Source organism: Desmodus rotundus, chromosome X (genome assembly GCF_022682495.2).
Source record: "Desmodus rotundus isolate HL8 chromosome X, HLdesRot8A.1, whole genome shotgun sequence".
Taxonomy (NCBI): domain Eukaryota; kingdom Metazoa; phylum Chordata; class Mammalia; order Chiroptera; family Phyllostomidae; genus Desmodus; species Desmodus rotundus.
Genome location: NC_071400.1, coordinates 183,887 through 205,672, shown reverse-complemented (window position 1 = coordinate 205,672; position 21,786 = coordinate 183,887).

The window sequence follows — 21,786 nt, the reverse complement described above, 5'->3', positions numbered from 1 at the left end:
TTCTAGAACACCGTATCCAAGGAAACCGTATCCTTGGAAACCGTATCCTAGGAAACCAGGTCCCCTAGGAAACCATTGTGCTCAGAACCCTGCACCTAAGAATGCCCATCCTACCACGCCACATTCTAGAACACCGTATCCAAGGAAACCGTATCCTAGGAAACCATGTCTCCTAGGAAACCATTGTGCTCAGAACCCTGCACCTAAGAATGCCCATCCTACCACGCCACATTCTAGAACACCGTATCCAAGGAAACCGTATCCTTGGAAACCGTATCCTAGGAAACCATGTGTCCTAGGAAACCATGGTGCTCAGAACCCTGCCCCTAAGAATGCCCATCCTACCACGCCACATTCTAGAACACCGTATCCAAGGAAACCGTATCCTTGGAAACCATATCCAAGGAAACCATATCCTAGGAAACCATGTATCCTAGGAAACCATGTATCATAGGAAGGAAGTATTCCCATCAATGGAAGCCCTAAGAAATTATATCCTAGAACACCACATTCTATAAACCCATATCCAAGGAAACCATACCCTTGGAAACCATATGTAGGAAACCATACCTTAGCAAACCATGTATCCTACGAAACAATTGTCCTCAGAACCCTGTCCATAAGAATCTATATCCTAGCACACCACATTCTAGAACACCTTATGCAAGGATACCGTATCCTTGGAAACCGTATCCTAGGAAACCATGTATCCTAGGAAACAACTGTGCCCAGAACTCTGCGCCTAAGAATCTATATCTGAGGAACCTAGATGACGGCGTATGTACACACACTGCGCCTCCTCGCACCACCAGAACTGACAGAAAATAGAACGGCAAGGGGGTCCGACACCAAGGAAATAAAAAATAAACATTCTTCCAGACCGGTAGGAGGGGCGGAGACCGCACCAGGGTGCAGAGGACTTGCGTGGCTGTGGCGGGACCTAGACTGGCTGAGTGTGGGATGAACGGCACAGGCAGTCTGACCACTAGCAGACCCTGCGGCGCCACATTGTCGCACAGATAGACCGAGAGAGCCGGCCTCAGAGTGGTGGAGAGCGGGGCAGGCTGAGCAGTGGGTAGCACCCCGCGGCCCCACATTCGTGCATAGATAAACCGGGTGAAAGGCGGGGACCAAAGCAGACCGCGCAACACAGGGCTCCACCTCGGGGAAATAAAGCCTCAAACCTCTGATTGAAAATGCCCGTGGGGGTTGGGGCAGCAGCAGGAGAGACTCCCAGCCTCACGGGAGAGGTCATTGGAGAGACCCACAGGGGCCTAGAGTGAGCACGGGCCCACCCACTCGGGAACCAGCACCAGAGGTGCCCAGATTGATTGTGGGTATCGGAGTGAACGATTGAAGTCCGGAGGAGAGTGAGGCGGCCGCCATTGCTCCCTCTCGGCCCCTCCACCACGTACAGCGTCAAAACCCAGCGACCAGCATTACCCTGCCCTGGTGAACACCTAAGGCTCCGCCCCTTAAAGTAACACACTCGCCAAGAAAAACAAAAAATGGCCCAATTGACAGAACACTTCAAAGCTCCAGAAAAAATACAACTAAGCGAGGAAGAGATAGCCAACCTATCAGATGCACAGTTCAAAACACTGGCTATCAAGATGCTGACAGAATTGGGAGAATCTATTCAAAAACCAGATGAAAAAATGAAGCCTATGCTAAGAGAAACAAAGGAAAATGTACAGGGAACCAATAGTGATGCGAAGGAAACTGGGACTCAAATCAACGGTGTGGACCAGAAGGAAGAAAGAAACATCCAACCAGAAAAGAATGAAGAAACAAGAACTCAGAAAAATGAGGAGAGGCTTAGGAACCTCCAGGACATCTCAAAAAGTTCCAACATCCGATTTATAGGGGTGCCAGAAGCAGAAGAGGAAGAACAAAAAATTGAAAACTTATTTGAACAAATAACGAAGGAGAACTTCCCTCATCTGGAAAGGAAATAGACTTCCAGGAAGTCCAGGAAGCTCAGACAGTCCCAAAGAGCTGGACCCAAGGAGGAACACACCAAGGCACATTATCATTACATTACCCAAGATTAAACACAAGGACCTACATACAACATTACTGTATCCAGCAAAGCTATCATTTAGAATGGGAGGGAAGATAAAGTGCTTCTCAGATACGGTCAAGTTAAAAAAGTCCATCATCACCAAGCCCTTATTATATGAAATGTTAAAGGGAGTTACCTAAGAAAAAGAAGATCAAAAATAGGAACTGTAAAAATGACAGCAAACTCAGAGTTATTAACAACCACACTTAAAACAAAATCAAGAGCAAACTAGGCAAACAACTCGAATAGGAACAGAACCACAGAAATGGAGATCACATGAAGGGTTGTCAATAGGGGAGTAGGAGGGGGAGAGAGGGGGAAAGGTACAGAGAATAAGTAGCCTAGATGATAGGTGGAAAATAGACAGGGGGAGGGTAAAAATATGGTAGGAAATGTAGAAGTCAAAGGACTTATAAGTATGACCCATGGACAAGAACTAAAGGGGGGAATGTGGTAGGAAGGACTTGGCAGGATGGAATGGAATGAGGGAGGGGAATGGGACTACTGTATTAGCATAATCAATAAATATATATTAAAAAAAATCTACATCTTAGCACACCTCTTCTAGAAAACCGTATACAAGGAAACCATATCCTTGGAAACCGTATCCTAGGAAACCATGTCTCCTAGGAAACCATTCTGCACAACACCCTGCCCGTAAGAATCCACATCCTACCACGCCACATTCTAGAACACCGTATCCAAGGAAACCGTATCCTTGGAAACCGTATCCTAGGAAACCATGTCTCCTAGGAAACCATTGTGCTCAGAACCCTGCCCCTAAGAATGCCCATCCTACCACGCTACATTCTAGAACACCGTATCCTTGGAAACCGTATCCTAGGAAACGATGTCTCCTAGGAAACCATTGTGCTCAGAACCCTGCCCCTAAGAATGCCCATCCTACCACTCCACATTCTAGAACACCGTATCCAAGGAAACCGTATCCTTGGAAACCGTATCCTAGGAAACCATGTCTCCTAGGAAACCATTGTGCTCAGAACCCTGCCCCTAAGAATGCCCATCCTACCACGCCACATTCTAGAACACCGTATCCAAGGAAACCGTACCCTTGGAAACCGTATCCTAGGAAACCATGTGTCCTAGGAAACCATTGTGCTCAGAACCCTGCACCTAAGAATGCCCATCCTACCACGCCACATTCTAGAACACCGTATCCAAGGAAACCGTATCCTTGGAAACCATTCTTCTCAGACCCTGTCCCTAAGAATGCCCATCCTACCACACCACATTCTAGAACACCGTATCCAAGGAAACCGTATCCTAGGAAACCGTATCCTAGGAAACCATGTCTCCTAGGAAACCATGGTGCTCAGTACCCTGCCCCTAAGAATGCCCATCCTACCACGCCACATTCTAGAACACCGTATCCAAGGAAACCGTATCCATGGAAACCGTATCCTAGGAAACCATGTCTCCTAGGAAACCATTGTGCTCAGAACCCTGCCCCTAAGAATGCCCATCCCACCACGCCACATTCTAGAACACCGTATGCAAGGAAACCGTATCCTTAGAAAACGTATCCTAGGAAACCATGTCTCCTTGGAAACCATTGTGCTCAGAACCCTGCCCCTAAGAATGAACGTCCTACCACGCCACATTCTAGAACTCCGTATCCAAGGAAACATTATTGTTGGAAACCGTATAGTAGGAACCATGTCTCCTTGGAAACCATTGTGCTCAGGACCCTGACCCTAAGAATGAACATCCTACCAGGCCACATTCTAGAACACCGTATCCAAGGAAACCGTATCCTTGGAAACCGTATCCTAGGAAACCATGTCTCCTAGGAAACCATGGTGCTCAGAACCCTGCCCCTAAGAATGACCATCCTACCACGCCACATTCTAGAACACCGTATCCAAGGAAACCGTATCCTTGGAAACCGTATCCTAGGAAACCATGTCTCCTAGGAAACCATTGTGCTCAGAACCCTGCCCCTAAGAATGCCCATCCCACCACGCCACTATCTAGAACACCGTATCCAAGGAAACCGTATCCTTAGAAAACGTATCCTAGGAAACCATGTCTCCTTGGAAACCATTGTGCTCAGAACACTGTCCCTAAGAATGCACATCCTACCATGCCACATTCTAGAACTCTGTATCCAAGGAAACCGTATCCTTGGAAACCGTATCCTAGGAAACCATGTCTCCTAGAAAACCATTGTGCTCAGAACCCTGCCCCGAAGAATGAACATCCTACCACGCCACATTCTAGAACTCCGTATCCAAGGAAACATTATCGTTGGAAACCGTATCCTAGGAACCATGACTCCTTGGAAACCATTGTGCTCAGGACCCTGACCCTAAGAATGAACATCCTACCAGGCCACATTCTAGAACACCGTATCCAAGGAAACCGTATCCTTGGAAACCGTATCCTAGGAAACCATTTCTCCTTGGAAACCATTGTACTCAGAACCCTGCCCCTAAGAATGCACATCCTACCACGCCACAATCTAGAACACCGTATCCAAGGAAACCGTACCCTCGGAAACAGTATCCTAGGAAACCATGTCTGCTAGGAAACCATTGTGCTCAGAACCCTGCCCCTAAGAATGCACATCCTACCACTCCACAATCTAGAACACTGTATCCAAGGAAACCGTATCCTCGGAAACCGTATCCTAGGAAACCATGTCTCCTAGGAAACCATTGTGCTCAGAACCCTGCCCCTAAGAATGAACATCCTACCAGGCCACATTCTAGAACTCCGTATCCAAGGAAACAGTATCCTTGGAAACCGTGTCCTAGGAAACCATGTCTCCTAGGAAATCATTGTGCTCAGAACCCTGCCCCTAAGAATGCACATCCTACCACGCCACAATCTAGAACACTGTATCCAAGGAAACCGTACCCTCGGAAACCGTATCCTAGGAAACCATGTCTGCTAGGAAACCATTGTGGTCAGAACCCTGCCCCTAAGAATGCACATCCTACCACTCCACAATCTAGAACACTGTATCCAAGGAAACCGTATCCTCGGAAACCGTATCCTAGGAAACCATGTCTCCTAGGAAACCATTGTACTCAGAACCCTGCCCCTAAGAATGCCCATCCTACCACGCCACATTCTAGAACACCGTATCCAAGGAAACCGTATCCTTGGAAACCGTATCCTAGGAAACCATGTCTCCTAGGAAACCATGGTGCTCAGAACCCTGCCCCTAAGAATGCCCATCCTAACACGCCACATTCTAGAACACCGTATCCAAGGAAACCGTATCCTTGGAAACCGTATCCTAGGAAACCATGTCTCCTAGGAAACCATTGTGCTCAGAACCCTGCTCCTAACAATGCCCATCCCACCACGCCACATTCTAGAACACCATATCAAGGAAACCGTATCCTTAGAAAACGTATCCTAGGAAACCGTGTCACCTTGGAAACCATTGTGCTCAGAACACGGTCCCTAAGAATGCACATCCTACCATGCCACATTCTAGAACTCTGTATCCAAGGAAACCGTATCCATGGAAACCGTATCCTAGGAAACCATGTCTCCTAGGAAACCATTGTGCTCAGAACACTGCCCCTAAGAATGCCCATCCAACCACACCACATTCTAGAACACCGTATCCTTGGAAACCATGTCTGCTAGGAAACCATTGTGCTCAGAACCCTGGCCCTAAGAATGCCCATCCTACCACTCCACAATCTAGAACACTGTATCCAAGGAAACCGTATCCTCGGAAACCGTATCCTAGGAAACCATGTCTCCTAGGAAACCATTGTGCTCAGAACCCTGCCCCTAAGAATGAACATCCTACCAGGCCACATTCTAGAACTCCGTATCCAAGGAAACAGTATCCTTGGAAACCGTGTCCTAGGAAACCATGTCTCCTAGGAAATCATTGTGCTCAGAACCCTGCCCCTAAGAATGCAGGTCCTACCACGCCACAATCTAGAACACCGTATCCAAGGAAACCGTACCCTCGGAAACCGTATCCTAGGAAAGCATGTCTGCTAGGAAATCATTGTGCTCAGAACCCTGCCCCTAAGAATGCACGTCCTACCACGCCACAATCTAGAACACCGTATCCAAGGAAACCGTACCCTCGGAAACCGTATCCTAGGAAAGCATGTCTGCTAGGAAACCATTGTGTTCAGAACCCTACCCCTAACAATGCCCATCCCACCACGCCACATTCTAGAACACCATATCCAAGGAAACCGTATCCTTAGAAAACGTATCCTAGGAAACCATGTCTCCTTGGAAACCATTGTGCTCAGATCACTGTCCCTAAGAATGCACATCCTACCACGCCATAATCTAGAACACCATATCCAAGGAAACCGTATCCTCGGAAACCGTATCCTAGGAAACCATGTCTCCTAGGAAACCATTGTGCTCAGAACCCTGCCCCTAAGAATGAACATCCTACCAGGCCCCATTCTAGAACTCCGTATCTAAGGAAACAGTATCCTTGGAAACCGTGTCCTAGAAAACCATGTCTCCTAGGAAACCGTTGTGCTCAGAACTCTGTCCCTAAGAATGCAGATCCTACCAGGCCACATTCTAGAATACCGTATACAAGGAAACTGTATCCTTGGAAACCGTATCCTAGGAAACGATGTCTCCTTGGAAAAATTTGAGGTCAGAACCCGGTCCCTAAGAAGGAACATCCTACCAGGCCACATTCTAGAACTCCGTATCCAAGGAAACAGTATACTTGGAAACCGAATCCTAGGGAACCATGTCTCCTAGGAAACCACTGTGCTCAGAATCCTGCCCCTGAGAATGAACATCCTACCAGGCCACATTCTAGAACACCGTATCCAAGGAAACCGTATCCTTGGAAACCGTATCCTAGGAAACCATGTCTCCTAGGAAACCCTTGTGCTCAGAACCCTGCCCCTAAGAATGCCCATCCTACCACGCCACATTCTAGAACACCGTATCCAAGGAAACCGTATCCTTGGAAACCGTATCCTAGGAAACAATGTCTCCTTGGAAACCATTGGGCTCAGAACCCTGCCCCTAAGAATGCCCATCCTACCACGCCACATTCTAGAACACCGTATCCAAGGAAACCGTATCCTTGGAAACCGTATCCTAGGAAACAATGTCTCCTTGGAAACCATTGTGCTCAGAACCCTGCCCCTAAGAATGCCCATCCTACCACGCCACATTCTAGAACACCGTATCCAAGGAAACCGTATCCTAGGAAACCATGTCTCCTAGGAAACCATTGTGCTCAGAACCCTGCACCTAAGAATGCCCATCCTACCACGCCACATTCTAGAACACCGTATCCAAGGAAACCGTATCCTTGGAAACCGTATCCTAGGAAACCATGTCTCCTAGGAAACCCTTGTGCTCAGAACCCTGCCCCTAAGAATGCCCATCCTACCACGCCACATTCTAGAACACCGTATCCAAGGAAACCGTATCCTTGGAAACCGTGTCCTAGGAAACAATGTCTCCTTGGAAACCATTGTGCTCAGAACCCTGCCCCTAAGAATGCCCATCCTACCACGCCACATTCTAGAACACCGTATCCAAGGAAACCGTATCCTTGGAAACCGTATCCTAGGAAACCATGTGTCCTAGGAAACCATGGTGCTCAGAACCCTGCCCCTAAGAATGCCCATCCTACCACGCCACATTCTAGAACACCGTATCCAAGGAAACCGTATCCTTGGAAACCATATCCAAGGAAACCATATCCTAGGAAACCATGTATCCTAGGAAACCATGTATCATAGGAAGGAAGTATTCCCATCAATGGAAGCCCTAAGAAATTATATCCTAGAACACCACATTCTATAAACCCATATCCAAGGAAACCATACCCTTGGAAACCATATGTAGGAAACCATACCTTAGCAAACCATGTATCCTACGAAACAATTGTCCTCAGAACCCTGTCCATAAGAATCTATATCCTAGCACACCACATTCTAGAACACCTTATGCAAGGATACCGTATCCTTGGAAACCGTATCCTAGGAAACCATGTATCCTAGGAAACAACTGTGCCCAGAACTCTGCGCCTAAGAATCTATATCTGAGGAACCTAGATGACGGCGTATGTACACACACTGCGCCTCCTCGCACCACCAGAACTGACAGAAAATAGAACGGCAAGGGGGTCCGACACCAAGGAAATAAAAAATAAACATTCTTCCAGACCGGTAGGAGGGGCGGAGACCGCACCAGGGTGCAGAGGACTTGCGTGGCTGTGGCGGGACCTAGACTGGCTGAGTGTGGGATGAACGGCACAGGCAGTCTGACCACTAGCAGACCCTGCGGCGCCACATTGTCGCACAGATAGACCGAGAGAGCCGGCCTCAGAGTGGTGGAGAGCGGGGCAGGCTGAGCAGTGGGTAGCACCCCGCGGCCCCACATTCGTGCATAGATAAACCGGGTGAAAGGCGGGGACCAAAGCAGACCGCGCAACACAGGGCTCCACCTCGGGGAAATAAAGCCTCAAACCTCTGATTGAAAATGCCCGTGGGGGTTGGGGCAGCAGCAGGAGAGACTCCCAGCCTCACGGGAGAGGTCATTGGAGAGACCCACAGGGGCCTAGAGTGAGCACGGGCCCACCCACTCGGGAACCAGCACCAGAGGTGCCCAGATTGATTGTGGGTATCGGAGTGAACGATTGAAGTCCGGAGGAGAGTGAGGCGGCCGCCATTGCTCCCTCTCGGCCCCTCCACCACGTACAGCGTCAAAACCCAGCGACCAGCATTACCCTGCCCTGGTGAACACCTAAGGCTCCGCCCCTTAAAGTAACACACTCGCCAAGAAAAACAAAAAATGGCCCAATTGACAGAACACTTCAAAGCTCCAGAAAAAATACAACTAAGCGAGGAAGAGATAGCCAACCTATCAGATGCACAGTTCAAAACACTGGCTATCAAGATGCTGACAGAATTGGGAGAATCTATTCAAAAACCAGATGAAAAAATGAAGCCTATGCTAAGAGAAACAAAGGAAAATGTACAGGGAACCAATAGTGATGCGAAGGAAACTGGGACTCAAATCAACGGTGTGGACCAGAAGGAAGAAAGAAACATCCAACCAGAAAAGAATGAAGAAACAAGAACTCAGAAAAATGAGGAGAGGCTTAGGAACCTCCAGGACATCTCAAAAAGTTCCAACATCCGATTTATAGGGGTGCCAGAAGCAGAAGAGGAAGAACAAAAAATTGAAAACTTATTTGAACAAATAACGAAGGAGAACTTCCCTCATCTGGAAAGGAAATAGACTTCCAGGAAGTCCAGGAAGCTCAGACAGTCCCAAAGAGCTGGACCCAAGGAGGAACACACCAAGGCACATTATCATTACATTACCCAAGATTAAACACAAGGACCTACATACAACATTACTGTATCCAGCAAAGCTATCATTTAGAATGGGAGGGAAGATAAAGTGCTTCTCAGATACGGTCAAGTTAAAAAAGTCCATCATCACCAAGCCCTTATTATATGAAATGTTAAAGGGAGTTACCTAAGAAAAAGAAGATCAAAAATAGGAACTGTAAAAATGACAGCAAACTCAGAGTTATTAACAACCACACTTAAAACAAAATCAAGAGCAAACTAGGCAAACAACTCGAATAGGAACAGAACCACAGAAATGGAGATCACATGAAGGGTTGTCAATAGGGGAGTAGGAGGGGGAGAGAGGGGGAAAGGTACAGAGAATAAGTAGCCTAGATGATAGGTGGAAAATAGACAGGGGGAGGGTAAAAATATGGTAGGAAATGTAGAAGTCAAAGGACTTATAAGTATGACCCATGGACAAGAACTAAAGGGGGGAATGTGGTAGGAAGGACTTGGCAGGATGGAATGGAATGAGGGAGGGGAATGGGACTACTGTATTAGCATAATCAATAAATATATATTAAAAAAAATCTACATCTTAGCACACCTCTTCTAGAAAACCGTATACAAGGAAACCATATCCTTGGAAACCGTATCCTAGGAAACCATGTCTCCTAGGAAACCATTCTGCACAACACCCTGCCCGTAAGAATCCACATCCTACCACGCCACATTCTAGAACACCGTATCCAAGGAAACCGTATCCTTGGAAACCGTATCCTAGGAAACCATGTCTCCTAGGAAACCATTGTGCTCAGAACCCTGCCCCTAAGAATGCCCATCCTACCACGCTACATTCTAGAACACCGTATCCTTGGAAACCGTATCCTAGGAAACGATGTCTCCTAGGAAACCATTGTGCTCAGAACCCTGCCCCTAAGAATGCCCATCCTACCACTCCACATTCTAGAACACCGTATCCAAGGAAACCGTATCCTTGGAAACCGTATCCTAGGAAACCATGTCTCCTAGGAAACCATTGTGCTCAGAACCCTGCCCCTAAGAATGCCCATCCTACCACGCCACATTCTAGAACACCGTATCCAAGGAAACCGTACCCTTGGAAACCGTATCCTAGGAAACCATGTGTCCTAGGAAACCATTGTGCTCAGAACCCTGCACCTAAGAATGCCCATCCTACCACGCCACATTCTAGAACACCGTATCCAAGGAAACCGTATCCTTGGAAACCATTCTTCTCAGACCCTGTCCCTAAGAATGCCCATCCTACCACGCCACATTCTAGAACACCGTATCCAAGGAAACCGTATCCTAGGAAACCGTATCCTAGGAAACCGTATCCTAGGAAACCATGTCTCCTAGGAAACCATGGTGCTCAGTACCCTGCCCCTAAGAATGCCCATCCTACCACGCCACATTCTAGAACACCGTATCCAAGGAAACCGTATCCATGGAAACCGTATCCTAGGAAACCATGTCTCCTAGGAAACCATTGTGCTCAGAACCCTGCCCCTAAGAATGCCCATCCCACCACGCCACATTCTAGAACACCGTATCCAAGGAAACCGTATCCTTAGAAAACGTATCCTAGGAAACCATGTCTCCTTGGAAACCATTGTGCTCAGAACCCTGCCCCTAAGAATGAACGTCCTACCACGCCACATTCTAGAACTCCGTATCCAAGGAAACATTATCGTTGGAAACCGTATAGTAGGAACCATGTCTCCTTGGAAACCATTGTGCTCAGGACCCTGACCCTAAGAATGAACATCCTACCAGGCCACATTCTAGAACACCGTATCCAAGGAAACCGTATCCTTGGAAACCGTATCCTAGGAAACCATTTCTCCTTGGAAACCATTGTACTCAGAACCCTGCCCCTAAGAATGCACATCCTACCACGCCACAATCTAGAACACCGTATCCAAGGAAACCGTACCCTCGGAAACCGTATCCTAGGAAACCATGTCTGCTAGGAAACCATTGTGCTCAGAACCCTGCCCCTAAGAATGCACATCCTACCACTCCACAATCTAGAACACTGTATCCAAGGAAACCGTATCCTCGGAAACCGTATCCTAGGAAACCATGTCTCCTAGGAAACCATTGTGCTCAGAACCCTGCCCCTAAGAATGAACATCCTACCAGGCCACATTCTAGAACTCCGTATCCAAGGAAACCGTATCCTTGGAAACCGTATCCTAGGAAACCATGTCTCCTAGGAAACCATGGTGCTCAGAACCCTGCCCCTAAGAATGCCCATCCTAACACGCCACATTCTAGAACACCGTATCCAAGGAAACCGTATCCTTGGAAACCGTATCCTAGGAAACCATGTCTCCTAGGAAACCATTGTGCTCAGAACCCTGCCCCTAACAATGCCCATCCCACCACGCCACATTCTAGAACACCATATCCAAGGAAACCGTATCCTTAGAAAACGTATCCTAGGAAACCATGTCTCCTTGGAAACCATTGTGCTCAGAACACGGTCCCTAAGAATGGACATCCTACCATGCCACATTCTAGAACTCTGTATCCAAGGAAACCGTATCCATGGAAACCGTATCCTAGGAAACCATGTCTCCTAGGAAACCATTGTGCTCAGAACCCTGCCCCTAAGAATGCCCATCCTACCACGCTACATTCTAGAACACCGTATCCTTGGAAACCATGTCTGCTAGGAAACCATTGTGCTCAGAACCCTGCCCCTAAGAATGCCCATCCTACCACTCCACAATCTAGAACACTGTATCCAAGGAAACCGTATCCTCGGAAACCGTATCCTAGGAAACCATGTCTCCTAGGAAAACATTGTGCTCAGAACCCTGCCCCTAAGAATGAACATCCTACCAGGCCACATTCTAGAACTCCGTATCCAAGGAAACAGTATCCTTGGAAACCGTATCCTAGGAAACCATGTCTCCTAGGAAACCATGGTGCTCAGAACCCTGCCCCTAAGAATGCCCATCCTACCACGCCACATTCTAGAACACCGTATCCAAGGAAACCGTATCCTTGGAAGCCGTATCCTAGGACACCATGTCTCCTAGGAAACCATTGTGCTCCGAACCCTGCCCCTAAGAATGCCCATCCTACCACGCTACATTCTAGAACACCGTATCCTTGGAAACCGTATCCTAGGAAACCATGTCTCCTAGGAAACCATTGTGCTCAGAACTCTGCCCCTAAGAATGCCCATCTTACCACGCCACATTCTAGAACACCGTATCCAAGGAAACCGTATCCTTGGAAACCGTATCCTAGGAAACCATGTCTCCTAGGAAACCATGGTGCTCAGGACCCTGCCCCTAAGAATGCCCATCCTACCACGCCACATTCTAGAACACCGTATCCAAGGAAACCGTATCCTTGGAAACCGTATCCTAGGAAACCATGTCTCCTAGGAAACCATTGTGCTAAAAACCCTACCCCTAACAATGCCCATCCCACCACGCCACATTCTAGAACACCATATCCAAGGAAACCGTATCCTTAGAAAACGTATCCTAGGAAACCATGTCTCCTTGGAAACCATTGTGCTCAGATCACTGTCCCTAAGAATGCACATCCTACCACGCCACAATCTAGAACACCATATCCAAGGAAACCGTATCCTCGGAAACCGTATCCTAGGAAACCATGTCTCCTAGGAAACCATTGTGCTCAGAACCCTGCCCCTAAGAATGAACATCCTACCAGGCCCCATTCTAGAACTCCGTATCTAAGGAAACAGTATCCTTGGAAACCGTGTCCTAGGAAACCATGTCTCCTAGGAAACCGTTGTGCTCAGAACCCTGTCCCTAAGAAAGCAGATCCTACCAGGCCACATTCTAGAATACCGTATCCAAGGAAACTGTATCCTTGGAAACCGTATCCTAGGAAACCATGTCTACTTGGAAAAATTTGAGGTCAGAACCCGGTCCCTAAGAAGGAACATCCTACCAGGCCACATTCTAGAACTCCGTATCCAAGGAAACAGTATACTTGGAAACCGAATCCTAGGAAACCATGTCCCCTAGGAAACCATTGTGCTCAGAATCCTGCCCCTGAGAATGAACATCCTACCAGGCCACATTCTAGAACACCGTATCCAAGGAAACCGTATCCTTGGAAACCGTATCCTAGGAAACCATGTCCCCTAGGAAACCATTGTGCTCAGAACCCTGCACCTAAGAATGCCCATCCTACAACGCCACATTCTAGAACACCGTATCCAAGGAAACCGTATCCTAGGAAACCATGTCTCCTAGGAAACCATTGTGCTCCGAACCCTGCCCCTAAGAATGCCCATCCTACCACGCCACATTCTAGAACACCGTATCCAAGGAAACCGTATCCTTGGAAACCGTATCCTAGGAAACCATGTCTCCTAGGAAACCATTGTGCTCAGAACCCTGCACCTAAGAATGCCCATCCTACCACGCCACATTCTAGAACACCGTATCCAAGGTAACCGTATCCTTGGAAACCGTATCCTAGGAAACCATGTCTCCTAGGAAACCATTGTGCTCAGAACCCTGCCCCTAAGAATGCACATCCTACCACGCCACATTCTAGAACACCGTATCCAAGGAAACCGTATCCTTGGAAAACGTATCCTAGGAAACCATGTCTCCTAGGAAACCATTGTCCTCAGAACCCTGCCCCTAAGAATGCCCATCCTACCACGCCACATTCTAGAACACCGTATCCAAGGAAACCGTATCCTTGGAAACCGTATCCTAGGAAACCATGTCTCCTAGGAAACCATTGTGCTCAGAACCCTGCCCCTAAGAATGCCCATCCTACCACGCCACATTCTAGAACACCGTATCCAAGGAAACCGTATCCTTGGAAACCATATCCTAGGAAACCATGTCTCCTAGGAAACCATTGTGCTCAGAACCCTGCCCCTGAGAATGCCCATCCTACCACGCCACATTCTAGAACACCGTATCCAAGGAAACCGTACCCTTGGAAACCGTATCCTAGGAAACCATGTGTCCTAGGAAACCATTCTTCTCAGACCCTGCCCCTATGAATGCCCATCCTACCACGCCACATTCTAGAACCCCGTATCCAAGGAAACCGTATCCTTGGAAACCGTATCCTAGGAAACCATGTCTCCTAGGAAACCATGGTGCTCAGAACCCTGCCCCTAAGAATGACCATCCTACCACGCCACATTCTAGAACACCGTATCCAAGGAAACCGTATCCTTGGAAACCGTATCCTAGGAAACCATGTCTCCTAGGAAACCATTGTGCTCAGAACCCTGCCCTTAAGAATGCCCATCCCACCACGCCACATTCTAGAACACCGTATCCAAGGAAACCGTATCCTTAGAAAACGTATCCTAGGAAACCATGTCTCCTTGGAAACCATTGTGCTCAGAACACTGTCCCTAAGAATGCACATCCTACCATGCCACATTCTAGAACTCTGTATCCAAGGAAACCGTATCCTTGGAAACCGTATCCTAGGAAACCATGTCTCCTAGAAAACCATTGTGCTCAGAACCCTGCCCCTAAGAATGAACATCCTACCACGCCACATTCTAGAACTCCGTATCCAAGGAAACATTATCGTTGGAAACCGTATCCTAGGAACCATGTCTCCTTGGAAACCATTGTGCTCAGGACCCTGACCCTAAGAATGAACATCCTACCAGGCCACATTCTAGAACACCGTATCCAAGGAAACCGTATCCTTGGAAACCGTATCCTAGGAAACCATTTCTCCTTGGAAACCATTGTACTCAGAACCCTGCCCCTAAGAATGCACATCCTACCACGCCACAATCTAGAACACCGTATCCAAGGAAACCGTACCCTCGGAAACAGTATCCTAGGAAACCATGTCTGCTAGGAAACCACTGTGCTCAGAACCCTGCCCCTAAGAATGCACATCCTACCACTCCACAATCTAGAACACTGTATCCAAGGAAACCGTATCCTCGGAAACCGTATCCTAGGAAACCATGTCTCCTAGGAAACCATTGTGCTCAGAACCCTGCCCCTAAGAATGAACATCCTACCAGGCCACATTCTAGAACTCCGTATCCAAGGAAACAGTATCCTTGGAAACCGTGTCCTAGGAAACCATGTCTCCTAGGAAATCATTGTGCTCAGAACCCTGCCCCTAAGAATGCACGTCCTACCACGCCACAATCTAGAACACCGTATCCAAGGAAACCGTACCCTCGGAAACCGTATCCTAGGAAAGCATGTCTGCTAGGAAATCATTGTGCTCAGAACCCTGCCCCTAAGAATGCACGTCCTACCACGCCACAATCTAGAACACCGTATCCAAGGAAACCGTACCCTTGGAAACCGTATCCTAGGAAAGCATGTCTGCTAGGAAACCATTGTGCTCAGAACCCTGCCCCTAAGAATGCCCATCCTACAACGCCACATTCTAGAACACCGTATCCAAGGAAACCGTATCCTAGGCAACCATGTCTCCTAGGAAACCATTGTGCTCAGAACCCTGCCCCTAAGAATGCCCATCCTACCACGCCACATTCTAGAACACCGTATCCAAGGAAACTGTATCCTTGGAAACCGTATCCTAGGAAACCATGTCTCCTTGGAAAAATTTGAGGTCAGAACCCGGTCCCTAAGAAGGAACATCCTACCAGGCCACATTCTAGAACTCCGTATCCAAGGAAACAGTATACTTGGAAACCGAATCCTAGGGAACCATGTCTCCTAGGAAACCATTGTGCTCAGAATCCTGCCCCTGAGAATGAACATCCTACCAGGCCACATTCTAGAACACCGTATCCAAGGAAACCGTATCCTTGGAAACCGTATCCTAGGAAACCATGTCCCCTAGGAAACCATTGTGCTCAGAACCCTGCACCTAAGAATGCCCATCCTACAACGCCACATTCTAGAACACCGTATCCAAGGAAACCGTATCCTAGGAAACCATGTCTCCTAGGAAACCATTGTGCTCCGAACCCTGCCCCTAAGAATGCCCATCCTACCACGCCACATTCTAGAACACCGTATCCAAGGAAACCGTATCCTTGGAAACCGTATCCTAGGAAACCATGTCTCCTAGGAAACCATTGTGCTCAGAACCCTTCCCCTAACAATGCCCATCCCACCACGCCACATTCTAGAACACCATATCAAGGAAACCGTATCCTTAGAAAACGTATCCTAGGAAACCATGTCACCTTGGAAACCATTGTGCTCAGAACACGGTCCCTAAGAATGCACATCCTACCATGCCACATTCTAGAACTCTGTATCCAAGGAAACCGTATCCATGGAAACCGTATCCTAGGAAACCATGTCTCCTAGGAAACCATTGTGCTCAGAACCCTGCCCCTAAGAATGCCCATCCAACCACGCCACATTCTAGAACACCGTATCCTTGGAAACCATGTCTGCTAGGAAACCATTGTGCTCAGAACCCTGGCCCTAAGAATGCCCATCCTACCACTCCACAATCTAGAACACTGTATCCAAGGAAACCGTATCCTCGGAAACCGTATCCTAGGAAACCATGTCTCCTAGGAAACCATTGTGCTCAGAACCCTGCCCCTAAGAATGAACATCCTACCAGGCCACATTCTAGAACTCCGTATCCAAGGAAACAGTATCCTTGGAAACCGTGTCCTAGGAAACCATGTCTCCTAGGAAATCATTGTGCTCAGAACCCTGCCCCTAAGAATGCACGTCCTACCACGCCACAATCTAGAACACCGTATCCAAGGAAACCGTACCCTCGGAAACCGTATCCTAGGAAAGCATGTCTGCTAGGAAATCATTGTGCTCAGAACCCTGCCCCTAAGAATGCACGTCCTACCACGCCACAATCTAGAACACCGTATCCAAGGAAACCGTACCCTTGGAAACCGTATCCTAGGAAAGCATGTCTGCTAGGAAACCATTGTGCTCAGAACCCTGCCCCTAAGAATGCCCATCCTACAACGCCACATTCTAGAACACCGTATCCAAGGAAACCGTATCCTAGGAAACCATGTCTCCTAGGAAACCATTGTGCTCAGAACCCTGCCCCTAAGAATGCCCATCCTACCACGCCACATTCTAGAACACCGTATCCAAGGAAACTGTATCCTTGGAAACCGTATCCTAGGAAACCATGTCTCCTTGGAAAAATTTGAGGTCAGAACCCGGTCCCTAAGAAGGAACATCCTACCAGGCCACATTCTAGAACTCCGTATCCAAGGAAACAGTATACTTGGAAACCGAATCCTAGGGAACCATGTCTCCTAGGAAACCATTGTGCTCAGAATCCTGCCCCTGAGAATGAACATCCTACCAGGCCACATTCTAGAACACCGTATCCAAGGAAACCGTATCCTTGGAAACCGTATCCTAGGAAACCATGTCCCCTAGGAAACCATTGTGCTCAGAACCCTGCACCTAAGAATGCCCATCCTACAACGCCACATTCTAGAACACCGTATCCAAGGAAACCGTATCCTAGGAAACCATGTCTCCTAGGAAACCATTGTGCTCCGAACCCTGCCCCTAAGAATGCCCATCCTACCACGCCACATTCTAGAACACCGTATCCAAGGAAACCGTATCCTTGGAAACCGTATCCTAGGAAACCATGTCTCCTAGGAAACCATTGTGCTCAGAACCCTGCACCTAAGAATGCCCATCCTACCACGCCACATTCTAGAACACCGTATCCAAGGAAACCGTATCCTTGGAAACCGTATCCTAGGAAACCATGTCTCCTAGGAAACCATTGTGCTCAGAACCCTGCCCCTAAGAATGCCCATCCTACCACGCCACATTCTAGAACACTGTATCCAAGGAAACCGTATCCTTGGAAAACGTATCCTAGGAAACCATGTCTCCTAGGAAACCATTGTCCTCAGAACCCTGCCCCTAAGAATGCCCATCCTACCACGCCACATTCTAGAACACCGTATCCAAGGAAACCGTATCCTTGGAAACCGTATCCTAGGAAACCATGTCTCCTAGGAAACCATTGTGCTCAGAACCCTGCCCCTAAGAATGCCCATCCTACCACGCCACATTCTAGAACACCGTATCCAAGGAAACCGTATCCTTGGAAACCATATCCTAGGAAACCATGTCTCCTAGGAAACCATTGTGCCCAGAACCCTGCCCCTGAGAATGCCCATCCTACCACGCCACTTTCTAGAACACCGTATCCAAGGAAACCGTACCCTTGGAAACCGTATCCTAGGAAACCATGTGTCCTAGGAAACCATTGTGCTCAGAACCCTGCACCTAAGAATGCCCATCCTACCACGCCACATTCTAGAACACCGTATCCAAGGAAACCGTATCCTTGGAAACCGTATCCTAGGAAACCATGTCTCCTTGGAAACCATTCTTCTCAGACCCTGCCCCTAAGAATGCCCATCCTACCACGCCACATTCTAGAACCCCGTATCCAAGGAAACCGTATCCTTGGAAACCGTATCCTAGGAAACCATGTCTCCTAGGAAACCATGGTGCTCAGAACCCTGCCCCTAAGAATGACCATCCTACCACGCCACATTCTAGAACACCGTATCCAAGGAAACCGTATCCTTGGAAACCGTATCCTAGGAAACCATGTCTCCTAGGAAACCATTGTGCTCAGAACCCTGCCCCTAAGAATGCCCATCCCACCACGCCACATTCTAGAACACCGTATCCAAGGAAACCGTATCCTTAGAAAACGTATCCTAGGAAACCATGTCTCCTTGGAAACCATTGTGCTCAGAACACTGTCCCTAAGAATGCACATCCTACCATGCCACATTCTAGAACTCTGTATCCAAGGAAACCGTATCCTTGGAAACCGTATCCTAGGAAACCATGTCTCCTAGAAAACCATTGTGCTCAGAATCCTGCCCCGAAGAATGAACATCCTACCACGCCACATTCTAGAACTCCGTATCCAAGGAAACATTATCGTTGGAAACCGTATCCTAGGAACCATGACTCCTTGGAAACCATTGTGCTCAGGACCCTGACCCTAAGAATGAACATCCTACCAGGCCACATTCTAGAACACCGTATCCAAGGAAACCGTATCCTTGGAAACCGTATCCTAGGAAACCATTTCTCCTTGGAAACCATTGTACTCAGAACCCTGCCCCTAAGAATGCACATCCTACCACGCCACAATCTAGAACACCGTATCCAAGGAAACCGTACCCTCGGAAACAGTATCCTAGGAAACCATGTCTGCTAGGAAACCATTGTGCTCAGAACCCTGCCCCTAAGAATGCACATCCTACCACTCCACAATCTAGAACACTGTATCCAAGGAAACCGTATCCTCGGAAACCGTATCCTAGGAAACCATGTCTCCTAGGAAACCATTGTGCTCAGAACCCTGCCCCTAAGAATGAACATCCTACCAGGCCACATTCTAGAACTCCGTATCCAAGGAAACAGTATCCTTGGAAACCGTGTCCTAGGAAACCATGTCTCCTAGGAAATCATTGTGCTCAGAACCCTGCCCCTAAGAATGCACATCCTACCACGCCACAATCTAGAACACTGTATCCAAGGAAACCGTACCCTCGGAAACCGTATCCTAGGAAACCATGTCTGCTAGGAAACCATTGTGGTCAGAACCCTGCCCCTAAGAATGCACATCCTACCACTCCACAATCTAGAACACTGTATCCAAGGAAACCGTATCCTCGGAAACCGTATCCTAGGAAACCATGTCCCTAGGAAACCATTGTGCTCAGAACCCTGCTCCTAACAATGCCCATCCCACCACGCCACATTCTAGAACACCATATCAAGGAAACCGTATCCTTAGAAAACGTATCCTAGGAAACCATGTCACCTTGGAAACCATTGTGCTCAGAACACGGTCCCTAAGAATGCACATCCTACCATGCCACATTCTAGAACTCTGTATCCAAGGAAACCGTATCCATGGAAACCGTATCCTAGGAAACCATGTCTCCTAGGAAACCATTGTGCTCAGAACACTGCCCCTATGAATGCCCATCCAACCACGCCACATTCTAGAACACCGTATCCTTGGAAACCATGTCTGCTAGGAAACCATTGTGCTCAGAACCCTGGCCCTAAGAATGCCCATCCTACCACTCCACAATCTAGAACACTGTATCCAAGGAAACCGTATCCTCGGAAACCGTATCCTAGGAAACCATGTCTCCTAGGAAACCATTGTGCTCAGAACCCTGCCCCTAAGAATGAACATCCTACCAGGCCACATTCTAGAACTCCGTCTCCAAGGAAACAGTATCCTTGGAAACCGTGTCCTAGGAAACCATGTCTCCTAGGAAATCATTGTGCTCAGAACCCTGCCCCTAAGAATGCACGTCCTACCACGCCACAATCTAGAACACCGTATCCAAGGAAACCGTACCCTCGGAAACCGTATCCTAGGAAAGCATGTCTGCTAGGAAATCATTGTGCTCAGAACCCTGCCCCTAAGAATGCACGTCCTACCACGCCACAATCTAGAACACCGTATCCAAGGAAACCGTACCCTCGGAAACCGTATCCTAGGAAAGCATGTCTGCTAGGAAACCATTGTGTTCAGAACCCTACCCCTAACAATGCCCATCCCACCACGCCACATTCTAGAACACCATATCCAAGGAAACCGTATCCTTAGAAAACGTATCCTAGGAGACAATCTCTCCTTGGAAACCATTGTGCTCAGATCACTGTCCCTAAGAATGCACATCCTACCACGCCATAATCTAGAACACCATATCCAAGGAAACCGTATCCTCGGAAACCGTATCCTAGGAAACCATGTCTCCTAGGAAACCATTGTACTCAGAACCCTACCCCTAACAATGCCCATCCCACCACGCCACATTCTAGAACACCGTATCCAAGGAAACCGTATCCTTGGAAACCGTATCCTAGGAAACCATGTCTCCTAGGAAACCATTGTGCTCAGAACCCTGCCCCTAAGAATGCCCATCCTACCACGCCACATTCTAGAACACCGTATCCAAGGAAACCGTATCTTTGGAAACCGTATCCTAGGAAACCATGTCTCCTAGGAAACCATTGTGCTCAGAACCCTGCCCCTAAGAATGCCCATCCTACCACGCCACATTCTAGAACACCGTATCCAAGGAAACCGTACCCTTGGAAACCGTATCCTAGGAAACCATGTGTCCTAGGAAACCATTGTGCTCAGAACCCTGCACCTAAGAATGCACATCCTACCACTCCACAATCTAGAACACTGTATCCAAGGAAACCGTATCCTCGGAAACCGTATCCTAGGAAACCATGTCTCCTAGGAAACCATTGTGCTCAGAACCCTGCCCCTAAGAATGAACATCCTACCAGGCCACATTCTAGAACTACGTATCCAAGGAAACAGTATCCTTGGAAACCGTGTCCTAGGAAACCATGTCTCCTAGGAAATCATTGTGCTCAGAACCCTGCCCCTAAGAATGCA